The sequence below is a fragment of the Camponotus vicinus genome, unplaced genomic scaffold (assembly GCF_025532165.1).
Source record: "Camponotus vicinus isolate PSW18456_S1 unplaced genomic scaffold, iyCamVici1.0 SCAF_14, whole genome shotgun sequence".
NCBI classification, from domain to species: domain Eukaryota; kingdom Metazoa; phylum Arthropoda; class Insecta; order Hymenoptera; family Formicidae; genus Camponotus; species Camponotus vicinus.
Genome location: NW_028141950.1, coordinates 13920140 through 13934448, shown reverse-complemented (window position 1 = coordinate 13934448; position 14309 = coordinate 13920140). Strand labels below are relative to the sequence as shown.

The 14309-nt window shown below is 33.0% G+C and overlaps 1 protein-coding gene across 6 annotated transcripts in view; it reads right to left on the bottom strand.

Annotated features, from left to right (window-relative positions):
• The window catches only part of LOC145965795 (uncharacterized), a 407995-nt gene that overhangs the window by 76893 nt on the left and 316793 nt on the right, over positions 1 to 14309 (bottom strand). Inside the window, exon 1 of one of the 6 annotated variants that reach the window (XM_083089476.1) lies at positions 47 to 96. The exons of the other annotated variants lie outside the window; for them this stretch is intronic. The gene's annotated coding sequence lies outside the window, so the exon portion shown is untranslated. Of the gene's footprint in view, positions 1 to 46; positions 97 to 14309 lie in introns of those variants that run through there. 6 annotated transcript variants of the gene reach the window in all.

Sequence of the window (14309 nt, the reverse complement as noted above, 5' to 3'; positions counted from 1 at the left end):
TCCCCCCAAGCCTCGAATTTATCGGAGTGATCGTCGACATACGTACTCATCCATCGGCGGAGGTCATCCAGCAGTCCGGAGTCATCAATGCCGTAGGATCGCGCGATCGCCGCTAACTGTGTTTTCGGTAGGGCGTATATCCACCTTTTCACACGGTCGAGCACACTCACAATCGGAAGAGAAAAAACAAAAAAAAAACGCTTCTTAATTCCGCGGTCCCTGTTAGGGCGCCAATGTAACGTTCGGTTTCGCGTACCGTAGAATCTCTTTGGTTGTGGATAGCCGTCGAATTCAGGTGACGGATTTTAAGAAGAAAACTGTGTGTGTTAAATGTACTTTATTTAATGTCAGTGTGTGGTGTACAAGAAGCATGTGTGTGTATGCGTGTATGCGAACACGTGTGAGTGTGCGTGTGTGTAGATGCGTGTACGCACATATGCGAACGCGAGTGAATGTGCGTGTGTGTGTGTATGTATATCGATACGCTCGCCGCGGGCCGAGGATCTACGGGATCCCGGCTTGAAGTATCTGTTGTGTGAAATAATTAGCGGAAACTTCGGTTTACAAGATACGTCCGTTTTATATCATTTTGCCGTCAACGCGTTACAGTTCGTATGTGGATTATGGCTCTTTTGATTAGCGGCGCGTGGTTAATTCGGTACGAAAATGCGTGCGATAATCGATCGTACGATTATGCGGCACAGCGCGCCGGTGTTGACGCAGACGGTCGGTCACGTTTTTGCTCGTGTTTTTGCTCGGTATCTCGTCCGTCAGCTGTTCGCCCCGGGGATTTAATTCCGGTTTCGCGAGAGATCTATTAATTGAGCGATCACTCCCTGGTGGATTGGAGGATTCGGAAGACGTCGCGACGCTAGCAAGCATCGGAGGCCGCTCGTGTTCCACCTCGTGATAGGCGCGGCGCCTGAGATTTCGGTTGGCAATGCGGATGCGATTTCGAAGGCGCTGATAGCAATCGGCACAGGCAGCGTTCTCTACCCTTTAGTCTTTTTAATCTCGCTTTTAATTTCGCACGACAGATACTTCAAGCCGGGATCCCGTAGATTCTCGGCCCGCGGCGGGCGTATCGATACACACACACACACACACACACACACACACACACACACACGTGTTCGCATACACACACATACTTCTTGTATACCACACCCTGACATTGAATAAAGCACATTTAACACACACACACACACAGTTTTCTTCTTAAAATCCGCCACCTGAATCCGACGGCTATCCGCAACCAAAGAGATTCCACGGTACGCGAAACCGCATGTTACATTGAACTTCCGGCCGGTGTTCGCCGGGAATCGATGCATTTCGGGATGCATCGTTATACGTTTCTTAAACAACAACATTTTTTAACCGTAAAGCATTAATAAGAAACGTTTCTATAGAAATGCTTTTAAAACCATAGTTAAGGAAACGTATTTTTCACGTTTCTATAGACAAAATAAAAACTAATTTTTATTAATTTCAAATTAATTTTAAATTATATATATTAGGAGTATAACTAAGTTCCCGCCGCTCATAATTAAATGGCTCCAGCTACAAATGTAGTGAATTTAGGCATTTGTCAATAAAATTAAGTGCGCAAAGATTCATTTTTTGTAAAAGAGATATTTTTTGAATCGATTTAAAATTAAATGTGATAAGTTGTTTTTTCGACATGTACTTCTTCACTACTTTGATTTAAATAAAACTGCAGCTGGAGCTCATCGACTGATTTCTGAAACAGTCACGGCTGACCACTACCAACAACAATTATACCGATTGAATGATGAATTGATGCGAAAAAGGCCAGTGATCGACGTAAAGTGATTCTTTTGCATGACAACGCGCGACTTCATGTTGCAAGAATTGTAAAAGAACTATTGGAGCTCGAATGCGAAGTTCTCCCGCACCAGCCTCTATTCTCCAGACTTAGTTCTATCGGATTATTACCTTTTCTGATCAATGCAACACGTGCTCGTCGATATACACTTCTCCAATTACGAAGAAGTCCAAAAATGCATCGATCAATGGATTGCTTTAAAAAACAAGTCGTTCTATCGTCGCGGAATCCTTTTGCAAAAAAGATGGGAAAAAGTCATAGAAAACAATGGATTATATTTTGATTAATATATTAATTCATTTTCTTATTGAAATAAATGCATTTTTCAAGTAAAAAAACGGCGGGAACTTAGTTATACACCTAATACATATATGCATACATATACATATACATGAGTGTGGGACCCGTTTGACCACGTTAATATTGACCACGGTGATATTGACCACGTTGCGATTGACCACATATGTACACACACACACGCGGGGGGTGCAAGGGGGGCCTTCGGCCCCCCTCCTGCAACCACCCCGCCGGTAGGTTAGGTGGATAATCGCAACGTGGTCAATATCACCGTGGTCAATCGGGACTGTGGTCAATATGAACCATGGTCAGTATCAACTGTGGTCAATCGCAACGTGGTCAATATCAACGTGGTCAATATCACCGTGGTTAATATCACCGTGGTCAATATCACCGTGGTCAATATCAACGTGGTCAATATTAACGTGATCAAATGGGGTGCTCCCCATATACATATATATATATATATATATATATATATATATATATATATATATATACACACAGGGTGTTCCATTTTAACTTTGCCATCGAAATATCTCGTAAAGTCTAAAAGATATGAAAAAATGTTTCAGACAAAAGTTGTATGGTTTGGAGGGGGACATAAGATGGTGCCATTAGTTTGATCTTAAAGAGTCACTTGAAGATCACGTGAAGGTCACCTCCAACTTTTTAAATAGGACACCCTGTATGCTTTTGCATATTCTTGTAGCTCATCTCGAGAGCTTTCCCAAACACTATAATTTTAAAGCTACTTTTCATTAAGTATTTTCCGAGTTATGAGGCTTGAAATCATTTTTTAATTTTACATAAACCGTAAAATTTCTTGTAAAATATTCATTTTTCGATTATCTTACCTTAATACTTTTATGTACAAAATAATGAGAGGAATCAATTGGTGTAAAGAAAACACATAATTGTTTCGAAAGAAAGAATGTAATTTGCAATTAGCGATTACATTTTTTTTTATTGCTGTGATAACAGGGGAGCGGCTCTTTCATGGAATGCCCCGGAGACGGACAAATAATGTTTTTCAAATTAATTCACGGATTTGCGTGGCATTTGCTGAATATTTGTAATTAGTCTATCATGATTTTGCGAAGTTTCATATGTATTAACGGTCTTCGAGCGATTTATCATGCGTTTTTTCCATATTTCCGTGCGCTTATATTTACTGACCTTCATGCGTTGCGGTTTTTATATTCACATAGTCTATTCTCCAACAGGTTTAATTTATATTTATTTTGAGAGAGAGAGAGAGAGAGACATTGAAAAGGACTCTAATTGAGTCGAAACGCGAGCGTTTGTCATGTTCGTTTAATGTATTTTGTATCTTTCTGATATTTTATTCTATAATTTATTATGTATTTGTAATATTATTCTCACGCATTAATAACTGGCGTAGGTCTTAAGCCTTTTAAACGTATTTAAATTTGTGATTTGATCATCAGGATCTTTTTTGTAGATTGTTTTATTTATTTCAAAATATTAGCAAGAATTATTGATATCAATGGTTACAGTAATGGTTAAGCAATGAAGAATGATAGTGAGAAATAATGATAAAAATTAAATAAAGATACATATAAATAAAGAATATTAATAAAAAAAATTAAGAATACTTTCATATATTTTTTATATTTTAATTTTACATAATCATATTAAAATTATTTGGTGTGAAATAGTTGGATTGTATATCAAATACTTTTAGAAGTTCTTTTATTTTTATAAAATAGTAAAAATAAAAAGTATTTCCTTTCCAGTGTAAAATCTATTATTTTTCTTATTAAAAAAATGTAAAATCTATTATTTATGTTATTAAAAAATGTAAAATCTATTATTTATGTATTAAAAAAAATATATAAAGGGAATCTGAACTCCGCCTCCATGGAGCCTGGTAAGAGCCTCCTGGAGTCGATCCCAAGCCCGGATGAAGGAGAAGGATTGGACGTGGGGCCGACAACTCCGTAAAAAAACCCAAGGTCAAGGAACCTCACTCGAAGCCTCGGATATGAGACGGAACTAAGGATGAATGACATGGTAAACAGAATAAGAACCTGATTTTTGGAACTTGGAACACGAGGAATCTTTACAGACCGGGTGCCCTGAAAGAACTAACTAAATCTCGGACTATAATATTGACATCGTAGAGACATCGTACAAGAGACAAGATGGACGGGATCCGGAACCTCCGAAACGCAGCGGTAACAAGAACAGATATGAGTTAGGAGTAACTTTTATAGTCAGAAACAGGATAAAAGAGAACATCCTGGATTTTAGACTAATAAACGAAAGATTATGTGTGCTGAGAATTACGATTCGGTTTTTCAACATCTCGCTCATTAATGCGCATGCAGAGACGGAGGAAAAGGACGAAGTAACAAAAGAGAGCTTCTACCAGAGACTCGAACAGGCCTATGATGAGACCCCGTCTAATGACATTAAAATAATCATAGGAGATTTCAATGCCAAGATTAGTAAGAAACCAGAATTTAGACGGGTGGCTGGAAAACAAAGTTTACACAATGAAAGCAATGACAACGGTAAACGAGTAGTAAACTTAGTTTCCGCGGCTCACATTTAGATGACGCTAATTGTAGGTGTAATTTACTTTGACATCTGAATGCATCTGCATTTTAGAGGTTAGACATTTGTCAAAAATATTCATTGCGAAAAGATTCATTTAAGCGAACAGTGCCATTTTTTTCTTTTGATTAAACATGGAACGTGATAAGTTGTTTTTTCGACATGTGCTGCTTCATTACTTTGATTTGAAAAAAACTGCAGCTGCAGCTCATAAATTGCTTGTCGAAGCTTATGGCAATTGTGCTCCATCGGAAAGAACATGCCAAGAATGGTTTCAGCGATTTAAGAGTGGTGATTATGATGTGAATGATAAACAAGGTCAACCGAAAAAGTTTGAAGACACCGAATTGCAAGCATTATTGGACGAAAACTCAGTTCAAACGCTCCAAGAATTGTCTACAGCATTAAATGTTACTCCGATGGCTGTTTCCAAACGTTTACATGCAATGGGAAAGATTCAAAAGGAAGGAAAATGGGTACCACACGAATTAACCGAAAATGCCATTGCGAATCGGTTAAACATCTCTATTTCTCTGCTCGCCAAGCAGAAAAAAAAAGAGTTTTTTTGTGGCGCATTGTGACTGGCGATGAAAAGTGGATCTATTTTGACAATCCCAAACTCAAAAAGTCATGGGTGGACCCCGGCCAACCATCAACATCCACACCAAAGCGAAATATCCATGGCCACAAAGCAATGCATTTGGTGGGATATGCAAGGTGTCGTTTACTACGAGCTACTCAGACCGAACGAAAGTATCATCGGGGGATCGATATCAATTACAATTGAACCGTCTGAATGAAGCATTGTTGGAAAAAAGGCCAGCAGTAGCCAGCAATCGATGCAAAGTTATGCTTTTGCACGACAACGCTCGATCACACGTTGCAAAATCCATCAAGGAAACACTGATGCAGCTCGAGTGGGAAGTTCTCCCGCACTCAGCATATTCACCAGACCTTGCTTCTTCAGATTATTACTTGTTCCGATCGATGCAGCACGACTTGGTGGATACACACTTCAGAAATTACGAGGATGTGCGAAAATGGATCGATGAATGGATTGCTTCAAAAGACCAATCGTTCTATCGTCGCGGAATCCACTTATTGCCAGAAAGATGGAAAAAATGTATAGTTAGCGAGGGCAAATACTTTGATTGATGTATTTTTTGCTTTTGATATCGAAATAAATGAATTTTTTAAGCAAAAAAATCGCGGAAACTAAGTTTACTACCTTAATAAACTTTGTCATATCCAGGGATATGATCAGCCCGATATGCTTTCCAAAACAAAACATACACAAATGGACCTGGAGCTCGCCAGATAGAAGAACGCAACACCAGATAAATCATTAATATAATAATGCATTAATCAGCAAGAGGAATGCATCCAGCGTGATGGATGTGAGGACGTTTAGAGGAACTAACTGCGAGTCTGATCACTTTTTAGTCTGTATGAGGTACAGAAGCCGCATAATGAGGAGGAACGCAGTTAGCGGTATGAGACCGGAAAGGCTACATATTGAGAAACAAGGAGTCGGAGGTGAGGGTGAAGTATAAGAACAAACTGCAGGAAGCTCTCGAGATAGGGAACACGGAAACGTGCAATATTGATAGTGCAATTGGATGTGCAGTGGAGAAATCATGGAAGGCGATTAAAAATGCAATAATAGACGCAGGAAAAGACGTGTTGGGAACCAGATTCAGGCGAGAAAGAAGCGAATAGTTTGATCAGGAGTGCTTAGGAAGGATGGAAGCGAGAAACGTGGCCCGTATGAGCTATCTTGAAAGACTGACGCGCGCTATGCGTCGGGAGGCGAGGAGGCGAGGAGAGAAGCGAAGAGAATCGTTAGAAGTAAGAAGCGGAAATACCTTAACGGCACAATCTTACGGATGGAGCAAGACTTCAAAGCAAACAGACCGAGAGAAGTCTACAAAGCAGTGAATCTTTTCAAGAAAGGGTATAGACCTCCATTTGTAGAAGCAAGAAGCGTTGATAGCCGGGAAAAAAGAGGTACTCGGCAGGTGGAGAGAATATTTCGACCACCTCCTCAACCCTGGACGAGCTCAGGCCGAAGAACAACCGGCTGGGCTGGACACCGGAGAGGAGGGAGATGGATCCTCCAACATTGGAGAAAATAAAAAATGCTATCCTAAAACTAAAAGAAAATAAAGCACCTTGGATAGACAACATCCCGGGGGAGCTCATAAAACATGAAGGAGGAACGCTACTGACAAAGCTACACACTCTATTTGGTGAAGTCTGAAAAGTGGAAAAGATTCCAGAAGAATGGCAGACGAGCGTTATCCATCCGATATATAAGAAAGGAGATAAACCGGTATACGAGAACTACCGAGGAATGTCACTATTAAACGTAACATATAAAACTTTTACGAATATTGTAAAAGAAAGATTAGAACCATACGTGGAAAAAATACTTGGAGAATACCAAGCCGGCTTCAGAAGAGGCAGATCGACTAACGACCAACTATTTGTGGTGAAACAAATCGCGGAGAAATTCTGGGAGTACAACATAGATTTGTATTAGGTGTTCGTAAATTTTAAACAAGCTTACGATAGCATATCCAGGGAAAAATTATATATAATATTACAGGAGCTTAATATCCCACCCAAATTAGTTAGAATTATAAAAGCTACCATGCAAAACACCGAAATATGTAATTTGCAATTAACAATTCCATATTTTTTCTTAAAAACAACTGTATGTTTTCTTTACACCAATTGATTCCTCTAATTATTTTGTACATAAAAGTATTAAGGTAAAATAATCGAAAAATGAATATTTTACTAGATATTTTATGGTTTATGTAAAATTAAGAAATTATTTCAAGCCTCATGACTCGAAAAGTACTCAATGAAGAAATACTTTATTATAGTGTTTTGAAAAGCTCTCGAGATAAGCTACAAGAATAAATAATAAAAAATAAGGGGTTCCATTTAAGAAATTGAAGGTGACCTTCACGTAACTTTCAAACGACTTTTCAAGGTAAAACCAATGACACCATCTTATGGCCCCCTTAAAACCATATAACTTTTGTTTAAAACATTTTCACCGAAATCGCCATGGTTTTGAGATATTCAGCTGCATCACTTAAAATGACACACCCTGTATATACACGGTGAGTCATTTTAATCTATAATCCCAATTATCTCGTTGGCAAAGCATGACAGAGAAAAAATTTTCCCACAAAAGTTGTTTGTTTCTTTGGGGGCCATAAGATGGCACCATTGGTTTGACCTTGAAGAGTCATTTGAAGGTCACGTGAAGGTCACCTTCAATTTCTTAAATGGAACCTACATTATCTCATTACATATTCTTGTAGCTTATCTCGAGAGCTTTCCAAAACACTATAATTAAGTATTTTTTCATTAAGTACTTTTTGAGTTATGAGGCTTGAAATAATTTCTCAATTTTACATAAACCGTAAAATATCTTGTAAAATATTCATTTTTCGATTATCTTACCTTAATACTTTTATGTACAAAATAATGAGAGGAATCAATTGGTGTAAAGAAAACACATAGTTGTTTTTAAGAAAAAATATGGAATTGTTAATTGCAAATTACATATTTTTTCTTCAAAACAACTATGTGTTTTCTTCACACCAATTGATTCCTCTCATTATTTTGTACACAAAAATAATAGTGTTTTGGAAAGTTCTCGAGATAAGCTACAAGAATGTGCAAAAATATATAGGGTGTTCCATTTAAAAAAATTGAAGTGACCTTCACGTGACCTTCAAATGACTCTTCAAGGTCAAACCAATGGTGCCATCTTATGGCCTCCAAAGAAACAAACAACTTTTGTGGGAAAATTTTTTCTCTGTCATGCTTTGCCAACGAGATAATTGCGATTATAGATTAAAATGACTCACCGTGTATATAGGGTGTCCTAGACCACCCGTACACCCCTTTTCTTTCAAAAACTAAACATTTTAGAGAAAAATGTTTCAGACAAAAGTTGTTTGGTTTCGAGGGGGCCATAAGATGGTACCATTGGTTTGACCTTGAAGAGTCATTTGAAGGTCACGTGAAGGTCACTTCAATTTTTTTAAACGGAATATCCTATATATTTTTGCACATTCTTGTAGCTCATCTCGAGAGCTTTCCAAAACACTATAATTAAGTTAGTTTTCAGTAAGTACTTTCCGAGTTATGAGACTTGAAATAATTTCTTAATTTTACGTAAATCATAAAATATCTTGTAAAATATTCATTTTTCGATTATCTTACCTTAATACTTTTATGTACAAAATAATAAGAGAAATCAATTGGTGTAAAAGAAACACAGTTATTTTTAAGAAAAAATATGTAATTGTTAATTACAAATTACATATTTTTTCTTCGAAACAACTATGTGTTTTCTTTACACCAATTGATTCCTCTCATTATTTTGTACATAAAAGTATTAAGGTAAGATAATCGAAAAATGAATATTTTACAAGATATTTTATGATTTACGTAAAATTAAGAAATTATTTCAAGCCTTATAACTCGGAAAGTACTTAATGAAAACTAACTTAATTATAGTGTTTTGGAAAGCTCTCGAGATGAGCTACAAGAATATGTAAAAATATATAGGGTATTCCATTTAAAAAAATTGGAGTGATCTTCACGTGACCTTCAAATGACTCTTCAAAGTCAAACCAATGGTACCATTTTATGGCCCCCTCGAAACCAAACAACTTTTGTCTGAAACATTTTTCTCTAAAATGCTTAATTTTTGAAAGAAAAGGGGTGTACGGGTGGTCTAGGACACCCTGTATATATATATATATATATATATATATATATATAATATAATATAATATAATATAATATAATATAATATAACAGATGTTATACCGATATTAGATCTTATTGTTAGTTATATTCCAGAATTGATTCATAAAAACAGAATATTGATATAGAATTGATATAGAATTGTTAGGTACAAACTATTTATCATATATAGAATTGTTACTTGAATAAATAAAATAAATTGTATGTTTTTAATTTATAAAAACAAGATTTAATTTATTTAGAAATTTCAATCTTTTGCTTCAAAAGACAATAACTGAACAATTTCCCACTATCTTCCATCCAATTCCAAATGATCTGTTTAATATATTTCGAATTCCTTGTTGGGATTATATTAGAAACTATTATTATGCCGACAAAAAAGGATAAAGTTTGCATCTTACATTAATACTCATCCTTTATAGGCTTTATATATTTATTCATGATGAGAAATTAAATACGAATTTAGTTAAGTCTAGTTTCGCCGCGTAGCGGCAAGTGCAGAAACACGTATATATGTGTTTACTAGGCAAGAAAAGTAAATCTAGGTAGTAAAAGTATATCCTAAGACTATGAGAAATAATATACTAATAAGAGATGTTATGAGAATGTTCTTAGTACATTACATCTGTAACGTATATTCCCAGTATATGAGTATAAAATATTCGAATGATATCATGTACTGTTAGGGTAGATCATTTTAAATGCAATACATTAATTCGGAAAATATTTTAAGGTCAAATTTATTTATACAGTAATTAATTCTTTTAATATACTATATCAAAAAAGACCGATGCGGTAGCGTCTCCAAGTACATAAAAGAATCCGACATCACTGCTTTCGATATGTTGAGGAGCTACCAAGTAGCTTATTTTACGGCAAATAAACTTTCGATTAAAATACCTCAGGAACTAAAGCTGTAATAAAAAATATAACGAGATTTTTCTAATACAATGTAAATGAAAGCTTTCTATTGGGATCAGTTTGAATAAAATTGGTGCAATCAATCCTGAGATATAATTGTGACATTCAGTTTTTCAACATTCAAACTCACGTATATATGCTCGCATATATGCAAAGCGATTTTATTTCTAATGATACATTCGCAACATTACGATTTATGATTATAAAGATCTATTCGCAAAGTTCACAAAATATAGTTGAAAAGTTATAATATATTATTATATTTATTATTATATATTTTATTTATATTTATATTTACTTATATTTATTATTATTATTTTTAAATTATTTATATTAATCCTTTCACTCCTGATTTTGTATTTTTGGAAATTTATAATTCTATGGGTTAGGTATTGAGAAAAAAGGTTCAACAAAAGTACAAGACGAACAAAATTTAATTATATCACCGGGACATATATGTCCCTACAGGAGTGAAAGGGTTAATAAATTAATATTAAAATTAATTAATTAATATTTTTAAATTGACTATTCTTTCTCTAATTTACTTTAATTTTAAAAGAAAACCTCACCAGATAAAAAAAATACGCCAAGTACATAAAAAGATGTTTTAAATAAATATAAAAATTTAGAAAAATGATAAAAATGAACAATTTAGAAAACTGAGATCAATACAATTAGCCAAGTACAATAAATTATGTGCTATTAATTTGTAATCGATACTAAATGAGTTCAGATTCCTTTAACCCTTTCGTACCTCCGGCACATATATGTGCCATCTACAAAATCATAATTTTAAATAAATAATCCTATCGACTTTTACCTTGGCTTATTTTAAAGAAGAAAGTTTAAGCTACATGTAAAAAAAATTGCGCACTGAAATGTTTGCAATAAAATATAATTATCCAAACTTTGCAAAAAGTTAAACTTTTAGATAGTAAAGAATAACCATTATGTCGAAAAATCGTAGACTTGATACGCTAATTATGTACTTAAAGTTTTATTTAAATATGATTACAACATTATGATAAATATTATAATAATAGTTTATACGTGTAATCAAAATGTGCGCGAAATAAGACGACGCGTGCAACGGGCATTTGAAAGAATAGATAAGCGGCTTGTAAAAAAAAGTGTATACACCGAAAAAATTGTATTCTTGAAATATATACTTTATAAGTTCTCTTATTAGATATTTTTAATGAATAAGAATATATTCTTAATTTGCGATGTAATATATATTTAAAAATATAAAATCCAAGTTCATATTTTAAATACATCGATATCAGCCTTTCATGGCCGCCATCTTGAATTTGTTATTTTGAATTTAAATTTTGATAGTAAATTTGGAATCTCAGTATTTTCAAAAACTGTCTTCATATGAAACGCATCTCTTTTGAGAAAACCGAAATTACGAAAGGTTAATTCTTTTTTATATGATGTATATAGTTAAAGAAAAAAGCTTTATGCAAAAATTCCATATTTAAATATAATTCTATATTAAAATAAATTCTACATTAATATATTTTATAATTATTATAATTTAAATATAATATTAAATATAAATAAATATAAATTTTCACACAAAAAGCAATGTGATCTCCAATTGAAAAAGTCTCACAAAGATAAAAAAAAATATAATAAGTATAATAAGTACATAAAAATGTTTCAAAAAATCTAAAAAAATGATAAAAATAAAAAATTTTAAAAATTGATATAAGATCAATATAATTAACTAAATACAATAATGTGCTACAAAAAATGTGTTACTAATTTGTTATCAATATATTTTTATGTATATCAATATTAAATGAGTTAAGAATCCTTTAATTTCTAAAGCTCTTTTTATATAATATATGTAGTTTAAAAAAAGTTACTCAAATTCTAAAATGTATAATAAGAACAATTAAAACACTTTAAAATTGAAATTATTATAGCAATTGAGTTAATATACTTGAAGTTCATTCTTGTAAGCAAGTTTGGCATACTTTTTTAAGTTAAATGGTGAGTAATAAATTCAGAAATTATTTATTTTGAAAGCAATTAATTTAGAGATCAATTTTATAAGCTGGTATTGTTAACTTTTTTAACCGCTTTATTTTTATATATTCATAATATGTTATATTGGAGAGAGAAAGTGACTATAAAAATTTAATATTTTCAAAATTTTTCAGTATCTTTGAGCAATTAATTAGCAACAAATTCTAACATATTTGTTATTTGATTCATAAATGTGTAAATGTTTCTTTTTTTAAATAAGAATGTTAATAGTAAGACGTCGCTTTTTATTTTTCTCTGCTAATGGATAGGAGCAATAACTTTACACTTTAGGGTAATAAATTAGCAATTAACATTTAATTATGCAAAATTAACATTTAATTATGCAATATATTTTAACCTGATTTTTTTGTGATGGGCACATCAGATTAATAAGAGTTGTTCTAAGACACATGACAACAAACTTTCAAGGTTTCTTTGCAAATCATTATTTTAATATCCTCGTGTATATAGAATATGAGAGCGTATTCATAAATGTGACCTATAAAAAACTGGTTTGCATGAACTACTTTTAAGGGTGTGGTCTTTTCGGTGGACCAAACTAAAGCTTATGCTGTGTGTACAGTAGGCGTCAATAATGCCTTAACATATGAAATTGGTCGCATTCGGGACTAATAATAACTAGTTATTATTTAGTTATTATTAGTCTCGAATGCGACCAATTTCATATGTTAAGGCATTATTGGCGCCTACTGTACATATGATTATTTAAAAAACTGTCTTATGTATGCTTTTGTTTCATGTAAAAAAAATATCTATAGTAATTAAAATAATAAGTATACATTAGTTTTAAATTTAAAATTATATATAAAATCGGCATCAGATAATCAAGTTGATATTAAATAACATGAACAATATAAATCTATATCAGAGTAATGCTCCCATTGAAGCTTTCTGTACTCATCAGAGACAAGTGAAAGTAAAATTGTTTGCAATAATCTTGATTTAAAGTTTAAATGCCACAATATAAAATAATATTTTCCATTATGTAATTCGAAAAATCAAATAATAGTTGCAAGATACTTGTCTACATATAAACATTATAAAGTTAAATGTACACATAAATGGCGTGATAGATTAATAGCATTTCTTGAAGACTTTTAGCATTTCAAATTATCATATGCTTTAAATTTGTTATGAAATTACAATATATTAACTAATATGATATTTGCTACATTATGTTAATTTTGGTCAACAGCAATGTATAATTGTAAATTGGACATATGAAATTCATATACATAATATGGCCAATATTATATTGGCCAACACATACACATTGGTGCATATTAGCCACATTGTGTGTGAAGTCGAAGGAAGAATTAGAAGCAAGTATTGGGAAGGTCAAAGAGGAAGCACATCTTCTGCAGTATAAATTTTTTTGAAAAAAAGAAATGTAAAAAAATATAAATACTTAGCAAGAAATTTGATAATCAGCGTAATTTCAATTCTGACGCTTTCTATAATTTAAATGTATTTGAAATTTAAACGTGAAAAAACGTTTTGTAAATGTCTTATAATAATCTTATAATAGCGACGTGAGAGAAAATTGAATCTTTTTTACTATACACTAAAAAAAATTCAACATGTAATTTTGTATAACACATTATTGGATAGATTTACATCGCACAACTATTAACATAAGATTTAATTTAAACTTAGGTGAAACAATAAATTGTAACAATTATTATATTTTCCGTTTTTTTTTTAATTTGCGACCGGTTAAGATTACACGACCTTCTCTATACATTTTACCGCGCTTGTCCTTGTAATATCGCGTCATATTATTTTTATTACCGTCTTATTTGAACCA